Consider the following 21,780-nt stretch of genomic DNA (forward strand, 5'->3'; position numbering starts at 1 on the left):
GAGAGTGCGCTGTCTCTCACACTCCCCCAACACACCCTCTCTCTCTCTCTCTCTCACACACACACACACACACACACATACATACACACACATGCACTCTGTCTCTCTCACATCCCCCCAACACACACCCTCTGTCTCTCACACTCCTCCAACACATACTTTGTCTCTCTCTTTGTCACACACACATACACACACACTCTCTCTGTCTCTCACACTCCCCCCAACACACACACTGTATCTCTCACACTCCCTTAATTCATAATTTTATTTCTCTCTTCTGTCTAAATTTAATTCTTGAGTAGTGAGTTCTTAAATGCCTAACCTGTCCTGGCTGGAGTAATTATCATTACTACTTTTATTACCATACCCTGCTTTGTCTTTCATGATTTCAAATGGTTCAATCAAATAACAATATCCTTCTAGAATGTAAATTTAACTTGTACTAACCTTAGCAGTGCAAGTTTAAAAAATAAATTAGCTAAACACATAACTTTAGACACCGTGCAGATGAAAGTTGCTTATTTTCAAATTGTATTTTAAGTTATATTTGTAAAATAACTTGAAATCCATATGAAAATAAATGCAGTTCCAAGTATGAGCCTAATAGCAATGATGGAGTCAAATGTTAGTGAGTCACATACATGATTGTGATCAGTAAACATAAATGCCAAAATAATTAGAAAAATAAATTCCCGTTCTTAATAAAAGAGAAAAAATTAAGTAAATATATTTTTAGTGGAGTGAAAAACAATTGACTAAAAGAGCATAGATAATGGCACTAACACAGAGTGTGTCTGTTAGAAAAAGTAAGCAGATTTTATTTATTACTTGTTACCTATCAGCTTTATGCTCTTAGGGAACCAGGGCGCAATACCCAGACTGTCTGACTCATGAAAGACCTTCCCTCACTCATCCCAGGCTCTGCTTGAACCAAAGCCGACCAGAAGAAAGACTTACAAAAAGCAATGAAAAGGCAGTGGAAGACACACCTAAACCCCTAATGACAGGATTAAGGAAGCTTCCCTAGCCTCATTTGCATTGAAGATGGGACAGGGAGGCATCTGCATTAGCATACAGAATGGAGAACAGAAATTCCAAGGCAAGAACCACACCGAACTCTGGGACCAGAAAAGCAGTGAAGCACGGCATGATGGGGGATCTCTCCTCCACATGTTAACGAACCCACCTGCACACACCCAGCTCAGCAGTTCTCAGATCAATTCTAGTACTAAATCCTTTATGGGTATCCAAAATACTGAAGCTGCCTAATTGCATTGTGAGCTCCCTCGAAAGAACACCACCCATAACCAGGAATGATCAGTTCCTATTGTCTAGCCTGAGCAAAATAACTCTGGTATACTCCCTTGAGCCATCAGTTTACCCATAAACAAATCTAGTGTTAGGGGCATATAAGGGTGGCAGCTTGAAAGTGCTGCTCAACCCAGCCTGCTAAGGCATACTGTATTCTGGTGCGGTGCCCATGGCATATGAGGGTGACAGTTTGGAAGTGCTGCTCGACCTAGCCTGCTGAGTCCAGGGTCAGCTTGGAAGTGCTGATTGACCCGGTCCACTCAGATGCACTCTGTTAGAGAGAGAGAGAGAGTGAGTGAGTGAGTGTGTGTGTGTGTGTGTGTGTGAGAGAGAGAGAGAGAGATTCTGGGGCTGGAAGGATCCTGTCCTGGGGAACCTAGGTCCTGCAGGATAGCTCCATTGGGAGGGGACTTGCAGAAGGGAGAAATAGAACTCCGTATGAGAATACAAGTGACACAAGCTGTACATTGATAGAATTACAGACATCCACTCGCCCCCAAGAAGAGTAACCCTAATAAATGAGCATACCCCAAAGTAATGGGCAAATCTGGTAACCCTCTACTAAACATAGTGTACAAAGCATCCAACTTTTATTTCTGATATCTGTGTTAAAGCTCCAGAACTGATACTTCAAGGCTTGGGATCAGGAATATCTTGTTGAATTATCTCCTGATTGTTTTAAATCTACATATAAACTTTAACTGGACTTTGTATGTACTTTTTCTTTCTTTATATCGAATTAGGTACAGAGCTACTGTCAGCTAATTCCTAAGTTATTATCAGCAAAAAACCCTAGAGTTTTCAGGTGCCTAAGTAGCCCCTGGAATCACAGTTAAAGTTGCCCCTCCCCTCCCCCTCCCTCCTAATCTGAAATGGTGCTCCTGGTGAGCCAGGAGTGGCTGAAGGGCCATGGGCTTTAGCAAGATGCAGCCCCCCAAGTGACAGTGTGAAGCCTGCCTTGAGCAACAGGCTGAGCGCCAGGCACCATGAGCCACATCAGTAGTGCAGAAGTAAGGGTGGCAATACTGATGTGGCTGATGTGGCAATACCTTGCTGTTATCAGGCTGCCCAGCCAATGCTTCATTTGTGCTGAGCTCTGGCACCTCTTTCAGTACAAATTAAGCACTGTGGGAGGCAGCAGGGCCAGGAGGTGATGGGGAGGGAGCCCAGGGAGCCCTTGGGGGCAAGGTATGGAGGGGTGCCAAAATACAAGTTCACCCAGGGTGCCATTTTCCCTATGGCCCACCTTGCCTGGGAGCAGGACCGGCGCTAGGGGTTTGAGCGCCCTAGGCGGAGGGCAATTTCGCCGCCCCGCGCGCTGGTCCCATGGCTCCGGTGGAGCTGCTGCAGTGGTGCCTGCAGAGGGTCCGGCGCTCTGCGGCTCCGGTGGAGCTGCCGCAGTGGTGCCTGCAGGAGGTCCACCGGAGCCGCGCGAGCAGCCGACCGTCCGCAGGCAAGACTGCGGCAGCTCTACCGGAGCCGCGGACCAGCGGACCCTCCGCAGGCACCACTGCGGCAGCTCCACTGGAGCCGCCTGCCGCCCCTCCTGCAAAACGGCCCCCACCAATTATTCTGGCGCCCTAGGCGATTGCCTAGGCTGTTTAAATGGTAGCGCCGGCCCTGCCTGGGAGGGAGAGTGCTTGAGTGCCTGCAAGGCTGGTGATGTTAGGGAGTGAACACCCAGTTACCACAAGCAAGACTCCCTCACACAGGAGGTAGAGGGTAGCGAGGTGACTCACAATCTTGGGTACCCTGAGAACTGTTGCAACAACCTTTTGCAATTTGAAGTAAAGGAGCCACATGCCAACATCATGCTTTTTGTTCAAATTCTGCAAAAGTGAGGACAGTATAAAACCTTAGTGCATGTCTGTGATATGTCCTGTGAGAGGTTTAAATCCTCCTAAGCAGCATAATGCTGCCATTTATAAACTAGCAAAGAACCAGATTGATTTTGATCAAGCAAATCACTGTTTTACTTTAACCATGTGAGTAGTCCCATTACACTCATGCACTTAAAGTTAAGTGTGTGCTTAAGTGCTTTGGTGGATCAGTACCATTATGCCCTTCCATGGAAAACACACAAAAGGGGAAAACTTCCCTCATTTCAGCAGTGGGAAAACTGATATGTTATCCCCTCAGCCAGGAGAGGGGTATTCGCAGTATTAGAGAAGTAGCAGGGCCAAGCTTAACCCTATATAGACACAAAGACCCACAAGAAATCTTGTTGACAGCCCCATGGTTCTTGGGTCTTCTAGATGCAGCATGTAATCTGGTGCAATTTCTAGCTTGACAGTATGGCTTTCCCAGAAGCCTGATGTGCATGTGAATGATTACCGCCTGCCAAAAAGTGCAGAGGCCATATGTGGCTCAGAGTGCTAGTAATGTCCACTGTGTTTCTGCTGCAAAAATGAGAGTTTCCTAAGGGAACATTCTGCCTAGAGCTGCTGCAATCAGCTCCTTCCCCTTCTGGACAGCCACTCGCTCTGAATTCACCCCAAAGCACCAAGTACCCATTGTCCATGTGGAGAGGCTGCTGGCAGCAAGGCATTGGGGAGGGCTATGAACATTCTACCTGGATATGTACTTCCCAGCACCACTTCAAATAATTAGTGCACGTGTATTCAACAAAGTGGAAGATAGCACCCCACATTGCATGAACCTTATTTCTCCAAGCAGTTCAGTTCCACCTCTACCCTGCTCTGTCCCCACTGATTCTAAGAAAAACATTCTTGTTTTTCTAGATACACTGAGATCCAACATAAGAGTAATTTGCCATGCACAAATATAGCACCAGCTTCTCCCCTGCATTAGGAGAGCTTTGCACAGCTCTATGGGTGCAAAGTGAATTTAAAGTGGCTTAGCTGGCCACTGGAGGATCAAATTTGCAGAGGGGCTATATGCCGCCCCATTGCAAGAATGTGGCCAAGGGAAAGGGAGTTTAGTTGAGGCATTCTTGTGCTTTGGAAAGCCTCAGATGCCATAATGGCCCCTTGGGACCATTGTCAGCAAGTGCAATTTAAAGCAGCCTTCAGGCTACTCTAACCCGTGCCATGAACCTGACCAAGGCAGAACAGCTCAGGATTGGGAGGACACAAAAATGGCTTAAAGCCACCTTTACAACTTCACTCCTAGCCATGTTGAGTGCTCCTCAACCTCAGATGAAAATTCTAGTGTATGACTGTTCAGGACCAGATTACAGATTATAATCCCTGACAAAGCTACAGGGCTTCTGGTCTCTCTGAGTGCACTCCTCAGGTATTAGGCCTTGTGTCTTTACCTTTCCTGGGGTGAAATCCTGTGATTGTCCCATTCTGAGCCTGGCCCTGGACTACAGTACACTGTGTATCTACAGTGCCCAGCATTTCCCCCCAGGGTTAGCACCTGTAGTTCTTCTCTTTGGAAGTCTGTGACCAGTGGTGAATATAGTGACCAGACAGCCTTCTTAAACTAAAATATTGTTTATTTTAACAATAGGCACAAAGCACTTAAAAATAAGAATTTGGAAACAACCAGCAAGCTAAACACATGCCTATCTTACTTTAAGTGCTCCCATCCCGTGATGGTCACTTAGCTATTATTATTTATTTACATTACCATAGTGCCTAGGAGCTCTAGTCATAGAATCATAGAAATGTACTAACTTGGGCTGCCCTCAGTGCAGGGGATTGGACTAGATGACCTATCAAGGTCTCTTTGAAGACCTCATTGTGCTAGGTGCTGTCCTGACAGTACAAGAAGACAGTCCTTCCCCAAAGCAGTTTGCAATCTCAGTATAAGACAAGAGACAACATGTGGATACAGACAGACTGACAGGAGAAGACAAGGAAACAATGAGAGACTTTTGGTCAGCATGAGAGGCAGTGGTTTCTCACACCAGCAGCCTAACATTTGTCAAGTGTAGGCATCATGGCAAGGGAGGGTTTTTAGGAGGGATATGAAGACGGATAACAAGGTAGTTCTGCAGATATTTATGGGGTTCTCTTCCCAAGAGTGAGGGTGCCACACAGGGACCCCCAGGCAAAGGGTCTCCTGTTCTTTCCAAACAACACTCATCTCGGACCTGACAGCCTCCTCACATCAAATACATATCTTGCAGGGTATTTATCTATAAAGAGTAACATGCTGTGTAGTGACAGAAAGCTTGTAATTTGACAAGAGTCATAATCACTGTGAGATGTGTGATGGGTAATATTTAAGGAATAATGTATTTATATTGAAAATATGCTTTATGCACTTGGAGGAAAAATTACTTACCAGGGCATAACGTGACGGGTATGGTCTACACTACAGACCTATGTCAGTATAAGTATGTTGATCAGCGGTGTGAAAAATCCACACCTGTAAGCGATGTAGTTATACTGACCTTAACCCCACATGTAGACAGCACTATGTCAATGGGAGAGCTTCTCCTGCCAACATAGCTACCACCTCATATGGAGCGGGAAACTATGTCAATGGGAGAGCTGCGCTGATGCAGCATTGTAAGTGTAGACTTGCCCTCAGTGATGGCTCATTTGGGCGGTAGGGGAGTTGTCATCCCCACCAAGTTTAGCTGGTGATGCAATGTCAGGCTCAATTGTTTAGCTTTGCGTAATGCTAAGACTTTGAATGGGAAATCATCAGAGGCAACTGCAAACAGTCAAAACCACTTGAAGATAAAAGGGAACTTAACAAGACATGGGTTCACCCTTTCTTGAATAGAAACAATATGCTGTTTTCAGTATATCACAGAGAAGCACTCTGTATCCATTCACTGACAAAAACCCTTGTGGAATGGGAGCGTTTTCAGGTATGTTTGGATCCTGGTTCTTGTGAAATAGCCAGCTCTGTAAGAGACTGAGCTTTGATGGAGGTGAGGAGGTGTGTGGAAAATCTACTTTATTGGGTAGGAAAGATAATTATTCATAAGTGTAAGCTCAGAGTTGGGTTTTGTTTTCTATTGCAACCATTTGTTTCCATCACTTTCTTTGGGCTTGTCTACACTGCGATGTTGTCGCCTAAACTATTGTCTTTTGTGGGTACTTAAAAAAGCACCCTCACAAAAGACAAAAGTTTTGCCGACACATGTGGCAGTGTGAACTTATGCCACTTGCGGGGCTGGAAGTATTTTGTCAGCAAAAGTGCTGACAAAATACCGATAGAGAGCGTTCACACATGCTGACTTTTAGCAACAAGGCTGTGTCGACACAGCCTTGTCACTAAAAGCTGCATAGTGTAGACAAGCCCTTTCATTTCTAGGTAAATCTTTACCCTTTCTTAAATAAACTTACTTTTATTTTATTATAAGCACTCCCAAATGCCATGTGAAGTGTTGGTTTAAGGTAAAACTGGGGTACACTGCACCCTTGGGTGCAAAGGATCTGGAATTTCTGTGAGTAGCCAGTGTCAGGTTGGCTATCACAGAGGAATGCATGAAAGGGACTTGGGAATGGAGTGCACCTATTGTTAACCTTCAAGACAAAGACAGGGCTGGCACAGCTTGAGTGTCGGAAAGGCTGATGGTGTTACAAACTGGCCAGCCAGTCAGACACAGACAAGACTCCCCCATGCTGGAGGCAGGAGGTAACAAGGTGACTCACATTCCTGGGTACTCAGAGAGGCAGCATGGGAGAAAAGTGTTTGAAAATGTAACAAGTGGGTGATGGAGGCTGTTATCATGTGTTGATTGCAAGTGGGAGATGACATCTCAATAGTGAATGAGAGATGATAGGTCGGTGAGGATAGGCCATGAAAGGCCTTGAAAGTGAAGACAATTAGCTAATGATTGATGAAATAAAGAAAGAAGAGCCAGTAGAAGAATGCAGAGAGAGCAGGATGACATTGTCAAAGCGACAGACTAGGAAGGCCTACCTTCCTCAGACATCCCAGCAGCTGCCTGTGGTAGTATGGTTTCCCCCACCCAGCTCCCCAGCAAGAACCTTCCGTCTTGACAGAACAAGTGTCCCTTTTACTCCAGCCAGAGTCACTTTGGTCTTGTCAGTTCCTAGACTTTGGTCTGGCTTGTCAAATCCTGTTCAGCAAGATCAGAAAGTCAAGTCAGACTCTTAAGAGCCAATGGCTCTTCCATTGTTCCATAACAACCCTCAAGAATTTGCTAGTGAGAGGCTTATCTTATCTTCCTGATGGTTTTTCCATATTGCCCACTATTAAATTAATGCAACATATTCATGCAGTAAACATCCTAATAATTAGGTCAACATACAGTGTTCATAAATGATTACCACTTCTGCAATAGTCCCATCTATTGTGTAGATACACCATCTACATGTCCCCATAGTGGTAACATAACAATAAATGGGTTGTACTATTAAAAAAACAAACAAACTGTGGCTGTACATATCATAAAGTACTTTCAGTTGTCTGCATTAACCTGTTTCAGTCTCCCAGAGACTGCAATAAGCTACCTTGTATGTGAATACAAGTTAAGGGATGATGTTCCCAGCTTCACCAGCACGTTGCCATGCAAACCAATAAGCAGTAGCCTCCAGTAAACGTCTCTGCCTCAGAGGGCTTGTCTACATCAGAAAGTTGCAGCGCTGGTGAGGGAGTTACAGCGGGGGCGGGGAGGGCGGAATTAACCCCCTCGGCTGCTCAGGCCCCCGGCCCCTTCCCGGCGCGGCAACTCCCTGTTTGCAGCGCTGGCCGTACTCCCGTTTTGTCTCGTGTTTTCTGTTACTGTTGAAAACTTTTAATATTCCTCAGTGGTGCTTCAATGCCTGCATTATGCCTCTAGCAGATTTCCGCTGCCTGTTTTTTAGTTCTATTTCATAGCTCAATATTTTCCTAAGCTTGATAGGTACGACACATAGGTGTAAAAATATCCACAGTTAGTTCTGCAGTTACCAGTAGACTGGTACCTTGAGGAAAGAAGGAAAATCCTTCAGTGTAATATAATACAATTCATTGTTTAGCAAAGAAATCAAGAGGGACCTGGGAAAATTACATATATGTGCAGTCCTATTTTTAGTCACTCAAGTGCCTGTTGTTTTATGATCTTGTTGACAGAGAAATTCAGGGTTGATGGAATGATGACACTGTATCTGAACTTCCTGAATTGGCACCGATGGTTAAATAGAGGCCTTCATAAAGGGCCATATCACCGTTAACAGCAGAGATGGGTAAGTATAAAACATATTGTTTCAGCAGGATGAGCGGCTACAGAAAGTTTCCAGGAGGTTGTAACCCCATAAAGATTCAGTGCACTATACATAACGTAGATCTGCTCCTAAAGTTGCCACTTTTCCTTTTCTTTTCCTTACTCCTCTTTAGATGGAGCTTGGGAGCCAGTCAGAAAACATCACAAATATTACAACCGCCAACAAAAAATTCACACCTTTATTATCTCACTTATGATACCAATTCCCCAACAAACATTTAAAAAACAATCAAACAAATACAGCACGATTAGATTTTTATAAGCTTAGCACAATCTCCTTTCTTATTAAAGAGCTGGAGCAGCATTCCAGTGCTGTTCCAATCCAGTGTAATCCCAAGTGACTGAAGCCTACTGAAATTGCATCAGTCTTTCTAAAAATCATTAAAGTAAGATTAACATCTCTCTCCCCTAGCCGCCACCCCTTAGCTCTAGCTAGTTGTTATGTTTCCTTCAGCAATAACTACTTTGTAAGGAATCAGAAGCATATTAAATGTTTCCTCTGGTTCTGATAAACTTTGAGGCTAGAGGCCAGTGTGTTTATTTTCTTGCTATGGGGGATTCCTTTTGCCAAATGCTCTACACTCCAGTTCATTTATGTGCTGCAGCATTCTTTGGAAAGCAGCCAAGTCCTTTACTTGTCTCCCAGAAATGAAAAACAGTGTACTGTCCAACATACTACAAAGCAGTTAACCTCATGGCACGGTATTTTGTAGGGAGGGGAGGTTTATGAGCTGATCTGCAGCCTTCTCAAAGTTCTATGAACCTAAGATGTACAGCCAACAAACTGACATATAGACTGGTCAGTGGCTGTAATGTAAGCTGGATGTCTGTACACCAAGTCCATGATGATCTTTTTAGTGCAGTGCTCAGGTTAATTAGGGAAGTGATGTAAACAGCTGATGTTAAGTACATGAGGTATTCCTGGGACAAATACGCTTTGTAACACATTTTTTCCAAGACTAGGAGGAGATCGTCATCATTGTCCTTAGGGAGACACAGAAGTCTACAGAGCCAGCCTTAAAGATTTGCAGCACAGCCTGATGTCTCCTGGTTTACACAGAAGGTGCAGGCTGCAGTAGACTAAGGTTATTCCAGAACTTGCTTGGTTTTTGGCAAGAAGAAGCACTTGGATCTTGCTTCTCTTGAAATCAATAGGAAAACCTCCATTGACTTCACTGGCAACAGGTTCTGACCCCATAATGTGCCACTTATTTTAGACTTGGAAGTTTAGTTTCTTTAAATATGGGAAAACAAGGGCCCTTAATTTCTCTAGAGCAGGGAATCCCAAGCTGTTTGCCAGCCTGATCCCATTTTAATTAATTATTAACTCACAGGACCTGAGACAGCATGGAGGATATCATTTTAAAGAGCAAAATTGTGTTCTCTGTGCAGTGTGACCTCACACACAACATATGTGCGAGATCACACTTCATGAAGGATGCCATTTTGTAGAGTATGTGGAGGATGAGGTGGTACAGGAGCCCTGCAGTACAAGGGCAGAATCCCTTCCAAGGAGTCTTGTAATATGTGCCTGCTTAGGGCTTGCTACGGGAGACAGGTGTGATGCTTAGAACTACACTGATCTGACTGATATTTTCAATCTGCATGTGGATATGTGCAATCCAGTTAGGTTTAAAGTTTTTACCACAGAATTTTAATGGCCTAATTTGTCCACAAAATTAGCCTTGATTGGTTAGCTATAAAATAAGCTCTACATACTGAAGCAAAGCTGCTCTCTGTGTGTGTTCTTTGTTTAATTACTAATCACTACTGTGTTGAGAATGTTTATTGCTGTCTAAAGAAGATGCTATTCACGTGGAGTCTCTGTAGGTGGCTGGTAAATCTGTTGATTTAAATTATTAAAATTATTCCCAGAACCTTAGAGACAATAAACAGATAGCATACACATTGTGCATTTTCTCATAAAACTGCTGCACAAAATACTAAAACCAACTTTACTTTTCAATCAAAGTGGAGAATGTTTTTATTACATTAATTGTGTATTTATTTATTTATTATAGGGAAAGAAAATTACTTGGCTATTCTTATAACAAGCTGCTTCAAGAGTCAGATCCAGATCATGGGGGGGGTGTTTGGATCTGATATTTTGGTGCAGCTCATTGTAGGCGGAGGAGCCAGGGCAAAGCTCAGCTCCAAAGCTGAGTTTCCACAAAGTTGTGATGCATTGGGATTCCGTGATTGGGATCAGCCCATTGTATAGACAAAAGCCACACATTTTGAATCCAGAGCTGAACCTCCCCAAGGATCCAGACTGTTCAGACCTAAAGTGTGGGCCCCAGAGCCCATCTAACCCATATTTGCTCTCCAAAGAGAGAGGAAGCCCTACAACTCCAGGTGGGAAATGGAAAGGGTGGATTAAGCTTTATGCTGGGGATCCAGGCCCCTGGACAGAGTAGTGAGATGGAATATCAAGGGGTAATGCAGTGCTCAGTGATTGCTGGCCTTCAGCTGCCTGGTAAGGTGGTCTGGGTTTGCCTCACTCATGAGATCAAGGCCTCAGGAGTAGGAGAGAGATAGCTAATTTGGAGAGGAGCTGGGGGAGACAAGGGAAATGAGGTGTTCATATATCACATTGCCTGTTGATATATATAGATGATATAGCCTGGGATGGGCTGGGATGGCATATATTGAGAGCAATCAGTCTTAGGGGTGGGGATGGGAGTAAAATTTTGGTGCATTTGGACAGCATTTATCCTTAGTCCCTGGAAAACAGGCCAAGTGGCAGAGTTATATAAAAAGTAGATCCAAGTGTACAACATTTATCTCAGAGAGCCAAGCAAAAAGATCTCAGTGTGTCGAGTTACAGGATCGCTGTTGAATCTAATTTTCTTTTAACTGATTTCATTTAAAAATGGCAGTCATTAACGTGTGCTGCGTGTTAGGATTGAGGAACTGTCAGATCTAATTCTAACTTTAGTTTGGGGGATATCCTGGAATTGTTGTTCCAAATTCTGGATTAAACTCCTTCCAGGCTCTGAAATCTATGCAAGACTCCACAAGAAGGTGTTCTTAAATAAAATTAACTTCTGAGGTAAAAAAGTTTCTACTAAGGGAAAAATGAAAACCTGCCATATGAGCTACTTATTGCAAAGTAAGTGATAATTTGTGTGCAAAGATCTTCTGGCAGGGCCGGCTCCAGGCACCAGCTTATCAAGCAGATGCTTGGGGCAGCAACTCCGGAGTGGGGCAGCACTTTAAGGTATTCGGCGGATGGTCTCTCACTCCCGCTCGGAGTGAAGGACCTCCCGCTGAATTGCAGCAGATCGCGATCGCAGCTTTTTTTTTTTTTTTGGCTGCTTGGGGTGGCAAAACCGCTGGAGCCGGCCCTGTCTTCTGGACCAGTGATTCTCAAACTAGGGCCGCTGCTTGTTCAGGAAAAGCCCCTGGCAGGCTGGGCCAGTTTGTTTACCTGCCGCGTCTGCAGGTTCTGCCAATCGCAGCTCCCACTGGCCGCAATTCGCCACTCCAGGCCAATGGGGGCTCCAGGAAGGGCGGCAAGCACAAGATTTCTTGAACTACATTCCATCAATGCTGTTGGGTAGGTAATTAAGGCCATGTCTACACTACGAACTTTGGTTGACTCAAATTATGTTGGTGTTCAGCCACTGAACTTTGTATATTGCTCGTGCATGTGCATACTTGGCTGCTTGCATCAGCACTGTACATTTGTAAATGTTTTCCTGCAGCTATGAATAACGTGGTGCTAACTGTGCTGTTCGTGTATAATGTTGGTATCACTACTATTATGAATGGTCTCCCGTGTTCCATACAGCATCACAGATGTGTCATTGGATTTACAACAGCAAAGGAAATATATGTTTCAAAACTCTCTTCCCTTATTCCCACAAACACTTTTAATATGAAATGCTTATTGACACTTCAGCTTTACCGTGTCTTGGCACAGCACTGCTCTCCAGCCATGGTGAGTTTGGCCCTTCAGGGGTGAATGCGGGGAAGGCGGCTCTGTTGACTGAAGCTAAAAAAATTTAGTCCCTGCTCTATGGCTATGAGTACAGAGCAATGGCATGGAATATTGGCACTGTTTTCCACAGGCAGTGGTGATTTTAGCTGATATCTCACTCCTGAGGGTCACAAAGGCACCGAGAATGTAGCTGTTACTGGCATCCTGAAGTTGCCTGGGCCCATATGCCACTAACCTGTTTACTGCAATGAAGCCAGATGAGCTCATCACAGAGTGGCGTGGGAAGGCGTCCTATCATGGAGGAAGAAATAAGGAAGCCATCCCTAGAATCCTTTGTGAAAGGATTGCAGAGTGCCTCCATGATAGTTTCATTGAGATCTCTCAGGTAGAGAAAAGGGACATTCCTATGTCCATAAACTGTTCTGCATGACCACCACCCCAACCTAACAGGGGAATGAAAAGCAGATGCCAACTCTACCTCTGTTTGTTATACCTCTACTGCTTCTCAAACGAGTAAAACTATGAAATGTTGATACCTTTGTCTTGTGAACTTGGGGATGGGCTGGATGGACGGCATCTTTAAATTAAAACATTGAAAGGGAAAATGCATGTACACACTCACCTGAGTTCCCCTCCCCTTCATCAGGCCCATCCAGGCTTACCTGGTGGGACTGGCTAGACTGCTACACTTTCGAACTGGTCCTGGCTTGCAGTATAGCTGGAATCCCCTGCTGCATCTTCCCCTTCCTCCTCCTTGCCATTGACAGTATGAGTTTCTGTCTTGGGACGCTCCAAGATATCCATGGTGGTGTGCAGGGTGCTGGTGGATCTCCGACAAGTATGGTATGCAGCTCTTTGTAAAAGTGGTTGGTTTGCAGGGGTCCACCAGATCTATTGTTGGCCTCTCTGGCCTTGTGATATTTCTGACAAAGTTCCTTCACTTTCACAGGGCACTGTTGCTGATCCCTTTCATATTCCGTCACCTGCAACCCCCTTGCAAATCTGTTTGTAGATGTTCACATTTCTATGGCTGGACCATAGCTGTGCTTGCACATCCTCTTCTTGCCACAGGCCAGGAGACCAGGTTCCTCCTGTCTACTCCAAGCAGGAGGACATATAGTGCATGGAGCTGGCATGGTTGTTGACTGGTTGCACACAACAAAAGTGAACTGCTAGGTGTGCTTGCCAAAGTGGGAAATTGGGAAAAAGCATTTAAAAAAACACATGGGGGAGTTTAAAGGAGGGTTGTAACTTCTGGTCTCTTGACAGCTGGGCAGTGGAGTTTACAATTGTGAATGGAATAGTCACTTTCAGGGAATGGGGGCACTGTGGGACAGCTGTTGGAGGATTGTTAGGATTGACATAGGTTATGCAGTGTCTACACTAATGCGGCATTGACCTCAGTAGGTCAACCATGGCACCATGCCATTTTGGGAAGTGGTTTTACTGCATTTCTGTAATGGGCGCTTACATCAGTCAGAAAAAAAATGTGCTTGTAGACATGTACACAAAGAGGTTGATGTAGCATAGATCAGGCTAAGAAACTGGGCTGCTTTTCTTTTCTGGCTACTGCACCATGAGCATTTCCAAGGACTCTACTTGTGCACAGAGATTGCAGCAATTTTGCTATCAGAGCTGCTGCAGCTTATGGTAAAATGAAGCACCGCACACTGCACTTTCACAGACATTTTATATTTGTTCTCGGGTTTTGTTTGTGGGATTTGCTTTTTTTTTGGTTATGTCTTATGTATATTAGAGAAGTTGTACTAATATTGCTAAGGTTAGTCTACACAGTAAAGTTGCACTGCTTTAACTATATTGGGTTAGTGCACAAACTTCTTAATGTGGATGCAGTTATATTGATATAAAGGTACCTAATACCAGTGAAGTGTATCCACCCTAAGAGTACATCTACACTACCCACTGGATCGGCGGGGAGTGATTGATCTATCGGGCATCGATTTATCATGTCTAATGTAGATGCGATAAAATCGATCCCCGATCACTCTGCTGTCGACTGTGGAACTCCACCGCGGTGAGAGGAGGAAGCGGAGTCGATGGGGGAGCAGCAGCAGTCGACTCGCCACCGTCCTCATGGCCAGGTAAATAGCCCTGAGATATGCCGACTTCAGCTATGCTATTCGCATAGCTGAAGTTGCGTATCTTAAGTTGACACCTCCCCCCCAGTGTAGACCTAGCCTAAGGGTCCACCCCAGTATAATTATAGCAGTTAAAAAAATCACGCCCTTAATTAAAATAGCTTTATTAGTATTTAAAATTGATCAAGTTACACTAGTGGAAACCAATAAGGTAAATGTCCTTAAAATGATTTAAAACTTGCTTAAAGCAGTTTAAATTAATGTGATAATTTACTGAATTTAAGAGAGTCTTAAACTGGTTTAAATTCATCTAGATTGTAAATTCAGTTAAGCATTAGGCTGTGCTGTATTCATACCCACATCTGTGGCCAACCTTTAAAAGTTATTCATCTATTTCAGTCTTTTGCCTGTCTTTTTACAATCCTCTTGGTGGCTTCTTTACCTCATTAGGTCATAGAATTCTGAAATAAAAACTTGGTGCCTGACTTCTCTGTCCTAGGTCTGTTTTTAAAGCCCCTTTTGAGGATATTAAATCAAGATTAGAGTCATAAATGTTCTGGTTTAATAGCACAAAGTGACTATTTAAGGTGTTTGGAACCTCTATAAAATGATTTATCATAACATTATTCCACTCCAAATGCATAATTATAGTGTACTTTCAAACTCTTTTCCAGAACCTCTATAAATACCTGGTTGACATCTGAAGATTGATGTTGCCAACATCTAAAACTGTCTTCTAACACAAATTGGCCTTTGATTCTCCTCCACAGGTTGTGTTTATGTCTCAGTGTTGTACAGAGTAACCAGGCAAATATGTGCCCTCCCTTTTCCTCAGTCTGTTTAGGCTGGTTGCATAAATGCATAAACCTCACTTAGAAAACTCAGTTCTGATCCATGCAGAATGTGGACAAACTCTCCAGACCAACGAAGAGACTTGTTGTCCAGAGCAGAGACTGAAGAGAACAGTGAACTGACTTCAACTCCTATATGAGAGCTCCATTCTGATCTCCTTCACAACAGATTTACAGTGGAAGAATGATGGTCTTCAAAGGAATTACTTCTGATTTGCAGTGACGTGAGACCAGTGAATGATACACAGAAAAGAACCTACTTTTTCTCATTATACAAGAACAAGAGGACAATTTGATGAAATTGAGGGGCAACAGATTTAATGCCAATAAATGGAAATACTTTTCTATACAACACATAATTAGCCCAAAGAGCTCACTAACACAGGTATTACTGAGGCCAAGACTTCAAAAAAGATCAGACATTTATATGGATATGGAGAAAATCTGGTGACAGAAAAATATAAGAACTCTAAACACTCATGATTCAGGGCATTGGTTAATGACTTACTAGAGCCAGAAAGAAGCTGCCCCTAGGAGTATGTTATCCCACCATTGTTCCTTGCAGGGTTATTTTTTTAACTGTCCTTGAAGCATCTGATACTGGCCACTGTGATTACATTAATAACAGGATTGTGCGCTCGATGAACTACTGGCCAGATACAGTATGGCTATTCTTATGTTCCTGTCAGAATCAACCCACCTCAGGTCAGCAGTGGTTTCTTGAAAACATTGTCCATATTTATCTGGAAATGTTCAGTGGTGGGGGGAGGAATTAATTTGACTGGCATTTTTATTTTTGACTGTAAATACCTAGTCCAGTTTTATACATGCCAGCTGAACTGGGTTTTCTTCCTTCCACAGTACCTGCAGTGACTCAAAAATAAGTGCTTAACACATGGATGTTTAGTCTAGTTTGGAATTAGTGTACAAATAGGTACTTCCCATGTGCTATTCATTTAAAAAGCAAAACTTTTCAGCTCAATTGTACACCTATTTTAACTGCAAATCTTCTGTCCCCTATGGTCTTGCACATCTCAGTTTGACACACAGCTCCACAAATATAAAAAATTAGTATTGAACTGAAAATGGCTTCTTTTTCCATATGGGGTAGTATGGCATCTAAAACACCCACTCCCGCTGTTGACATGCACTAAAATTAGCCATTAATATAAACCTCAGTCCAGAAGTCATCACACAGGTAATCTGAAATAACACACAATCCACAGTGTAATCAGCTAAATCAACATTTCTATAAGCAAGGAGATGCCTATACTTGTTAAATAAAATTTAGACTAATTTCTGTCTATCAGGGATTACCCCAGCGTTAAACTGGTAAAAAGGTCAGAATCAGCCTATTTGCATATGTTTAAATGCTTACACAAACTTTTAATCCATTGAATCATAGAAATGTAGGGCTGGGAGGAACCTCAAGAGGTCATCTAGTCCAGTTCCCTGCACTGAGGCAGGATTAAGTATTATCTAGACCATCCCTGACAGGTGTTTGTCTAAACTGTTCCTAAGAACCGCCAATGATGGAGATTCCACAGCTTCCCTAGGTAATTTGGTTTGGTGCTTAACTGTCCTCACAGTTAGGAAGTATTTCCTGATGTTTAACTTAAATTTCCCTTCCTGAAATTTAAGCCCAATACTTTTTATCCTGTCTGCGGGGGTTAAGGAGAACAGTTTATCATCCTCCTCTTTATAATAACCTTGTATGTACTTGAGAACTGTTATCAGGTCCACACACCCCGCCTCCCAGTCTTCTCTAGTCCAGACTAAAGCAAACCCAGTTTTTTCAGTCTTTCCTCATAGATCATGTTTTCTAGACCTTTAATCATTTTTGTTGCTCTCCTCTGGACTTTCTCCAATTTTGTTCACATCTTTCCTGAAATGTGGTGTCCAGAACTGAAACACTACAGTTGAGGCCTTATCAGTGCTGAGTAGAGAGAAAGAATTACTTCTTGTGTCTTGCTTACATCATTCCTAATACATTGCAGAATGATGTTTGCCTTTTTTGCAACAGCGGTACATTGTTGACCCACATTGTGACCCACTATGACCCCCAGATCCTTTTCTTCAGCACTCCTTCCAAGGCCGTCATTTCCAATTTTGTATTTGTGCAGTTGATTATCCAATTCATTTATGAAGCTATTGAATAGAATTAGACCAATGACAGATCCCTGTGGCAGCCCACTCAGTATGTTCTTCCAGCTCAGTTGTGAGCCACTGATAAATTCTCTCTGTATGTTTATTCCAGGCAGTTGTTCACCCACTTCATAGTAGGTTTGTCTAGTCTATATTTCCCTAGTTTGTTTATGAGAAGGTCATGTGAGATAGTATCAAAAGCCTTTTTAAAGTCGAGATATCTATGACTGCTTCTGCTTCCACCCCTACCCTGTTTAAGAAGGATATTAGGTTGGTTTGACATGGTTTGGACTTGATAAATTCTATGTGGAGTGTTACTTACCACGTTATTTTTGTCTAAGTGCTTACAAATTGATTATTTGATTATTTTCTCCATTATCTTTCTAGGTACCAAAGTTAAGATGACTGGCCTATAGTTTCCTGGGATTTCCTTATTCCCCCTTTTATAGGTAGGCACTATATTTCCCCTTTCCCAGTCCTCTGGTATGTCTCCCATCCTCCATGAGTTCTCAAAGATAATTGCTAGTGGCCCAGAGATTTCTTCTGCCAGTTTCTTAAGTATTCTAGGATTTATTTCATCAGGCCCTGCCGACTTGAAGACATCTAAGTAATTTTTAATTTGTTCTTTTCCTACTTTAGTCTCAGATCCTACCCCATTTACAGTGATATTCTTTGTGTTGGTCTTCCAATCAGTGCTAACTTTTTGGGTGAACACAAACAAAAAAGGCATTTAATACTGCAGCCATTGTTGCATTTTCTGTTATTGTCTTTCCCTTCTCATTTAGCAAACAGCCTACCCTCTCCTTGGTCTTCATCTTGCCTCCCACGTATTTGTAAAATGCTTTCTTGTTACCCTTTATATCCCTAGCTAGTTTAATTATGTTTTGTGCCTTAGCCTTTCTAAGTTTGTCCCTACATGCATGTGTAGTTTCTGTATTCATCCTTTGTAATTTTACCTACTTTCCCCCCCTTGTAGTCTTTTTTTGAGTTTCAGGTCAAATAAGATCTCTTGGTTAATTAAGTCTCTTCCTATACTTCCTGTCTTTCCTAGGCATTGACATAGTTTGTTCTTGTGCTTTTAATAATGTCTCTTTAAAAAACTGCCAACTCTCCTGAACTCTTTTTTCCCTTAGACTTGCTTCCCATGGGATCTTACCTACCAATTCTCTGAGTTTGCTAAAGTCTTCCTTCTTGAAGTCTATTGTCTTTATTCCACTTTTTCCCCTCCTACCATTCCTTAGAATCATGAACTCTGTTATTTCATGACTGTTTTTACCCAATCTGCCTTCCACCTTCAGATTCTCAATTAGTTCCTCCCTGTTTGTCCGAATCAAATCCAGAAGAGTCTCCCTTCTTGTTTCTTCCTCTGCCTTCTATAATCAAAAGTTATCTTCAGTGCATTCCAAGAACTTGTTGGATAATCTGTGCCCTGCTGTATTTTCCCAACAGATGTCTGGGAGACTTCATTAGTAGTTTTAAAACAGTCTCTTCTACCTCTTCTTCCTGGTTAGGGGGGTCTATGGTAGACCACTACTGTGACATCACCCTTATTTTTTACCACTTTTATCCTTACCCCGAAATTTTCCACAGGCCTGCCTCCCAATTTTATCTTAACTTCAGTGCAAGCGTATACATGTTTGATATACGAGGCAATACCTCCTCCCTTTTTCCCCACCTGCCCTTCCTGAACAAGCTGTGCCCTTCGAGGCCAATATTCAGTCATGGGAATTATTCCACCAAGTTTCTATGATATCAATTATGTTGCATTTCTGATTATTCGTTAGTATTTCTAGTTCTTCCTGTTTATTCACCATATTTCTTCATGGCCCCAATACAACTCCCAGTCATTTGAGACTCAAATTGACTTCCAGTAGGAACAGGATTAGGCTCCACGAGAGCACATACAAATGAGACCTGCCAGGTCTGATGGTCTATTTCCAAAGTCTAAAATCTTTAAAATCAAGAGAAACACCCCTAGAACTCCCTGACTTGGGAGGAGAAGACTTACAGTGCCAGTACAATGATGTGAACCACAACATTGTACAACTCAAGTGGAAACAGATTTTGACAATGAACAAAAAGCTCTGTGAAATCAATAGGTTTTAAGTGCAGTTAGCAAGACAATATTTTAAACAAATATTTCCACATTTGAAAGGTTTCCAGGGGCACTCCGCTTAAAGAGCCACATACTTTGTGATTGCAAATACAAAGATCCATGCATAAATGCTTAGAACCCACTTGGAAGGCTTAACAGCTTAAAGTAAAGATGCATGTAAATGTTTTCAGGATTGGGGCTTTGGTTTTTGTTCTTTTGAGCATCACTAAAAGTTTGTTAGGGATGGAGAGGAGAGAGTGAGGTAACAGCATGGTAGTCACAGGAAGGGAGCTACAATTTCTCTCACCAAAGAGTGCCCAAATGGACTCAGGCCAGCTAGTCTGGGCACTCGGTAAGTAGACAAGATGCTTGTTTGCAATTGAAAAAAATTATTGTATTTGTTTTGTGTATTGAAAAACAAGCTGAACCCACTTTATTTTGTAATTCCTGGTTTCTCAATATACACTAGTATGGGTGATCAAAAATAAACTTTCCTCATGATTTTTGTGCCTTTCTCTTTGGCATTTCCCTTGACCTACTCTTGATCGCCCCCTTCCCCCACTCATTTGATGGAAATCTTATGTCTTTCTTGTTACACCATGTGCAACTGCTGGGTACAGAATCAAATCACTCAAGTTTTGGAAAATGTAGAGGACATTTAAATTGACCAGAGGAACAAAGGAATGAACTAGCCACAAACCAAAAATAGAAATTTGTTTAAACTGGAGATTACAAACATTTCCTAACCTTACACTGAATGGCCCTTGTCCAAGACCACTTATTTTCCATTCTGGGGCTACTAATCAGTTCCAGGACTACTGTTACCGGCCAAGACCACACTAAAATGCCACAAATCTTTTGCCACTTTTGGTTCTGCAAACCTCTGTCCGACACATGGATTAAAAATTAACATCACTAACTGTATGTAACCATACCACTAACTGCATTACATGCTTTAGCTGGAAGCAACACACCTACTCAACAAAGGTGGTACATGCCAATGTCTAAATGAGTCCCAAAATTCAGATGGGTTGCAGAGAGAAGTTATTGAATGATAAAGAAATATTTTCAGGAATACTCATTGTCCATCTCTTTACTAACACAATACTGCCCTCTATGGGTGTACTTCCAGAAACAATCTGAATCTCCATTAGACAAAACTTAAAGAAGAGAATGACATGGATTCATTCCCACTTTTGCCCAGGAGCCCCCGGCCGACCTCACCAAGGCCAGCCAGGAGTACTCATGGGACGATGATGACGGCTATCAGTCCTACTGTACCATCTGCCATCTGCAAGGGAAGGGAAGGGAAGAGGATACTGCTGTGTAGCACTGCAGCACTGCGTCTGCCAGCAGCACCCAGTAGACATACGGTGATATTGAAAAAAGACGAGAAACAATTTTTTTCCCTTTGCTTTCACGGTGTGGGGAGGGGTAACAACATATACCCTGAACCACTCGTGACAATGTTTTTGACCCTTCAGGCTTTGGGAGCTCAATCAAAAATTCAAATGGTTTTTAGAGAGTGCAGGAACTGCGGGATAGCTACAGTCGTCAGTCGCCCCTCCCACCATGAGCATCCATTTGATTCTTTGGCTTTCTGGTACGCTTGTCTCAGCTACTTAACTTTCACATAGCACTGTGTTGAGTCCCTGTTGTGGCCTCTGTCCATCATAGCCTTGGAGATTTTTTCAAATGTTTTGGCATTTCGTCTATTGGAACGGAGTTCTGATAGAACAGATTCATCTCCCCATACAGAGATCAGATTCAGTATCTCCTGTACGGTCCATGCTGGAGCTCTTTTTTGACTCTGGGACTGCATGGCCACCTATGCTGATCAGCTCTCTACGCTGGGCAAACAGGAAATGAAATTCAAAGTTCGCGGGGCTTTTCCTGTCTACCTGGCCAGTGCATCCGAGTTCAGATTGCTGTCCAGAGTGGTCACAATGGTGCACTGTGGGATAGCGCCCGGAGGCCAATGCTGTCGAATTGAGGCCACACTAACCCTAATTCAAAATGGCAATACCGATTTCAGCGCTACTCCCCTTGTCGGGGAGAAGTACAGATATCGATATTAAGAGCCCTTTATATCGAAGTAAAGGGCTTCATTGTGTGGATGGGTACAGGGTTAATTCGATTTAACGCTGCTAAATTTGAGATAAACTCGTAGAGTAGAAAAG

Source organism: Gopherus flavomarginatus, chromosome 1, assembly GCF_025201925.1.
Source record: "Gopherus flavomarginatus isolate rGopFla2 chromosome 1, rGopFla2.mat.asm, whole genome shotgun sequence".
NCBI lineage: Eukaryota > Metazoa > Chordata > Testudines > Testudinidae > Gopherus > Gopherus flavomarginatus.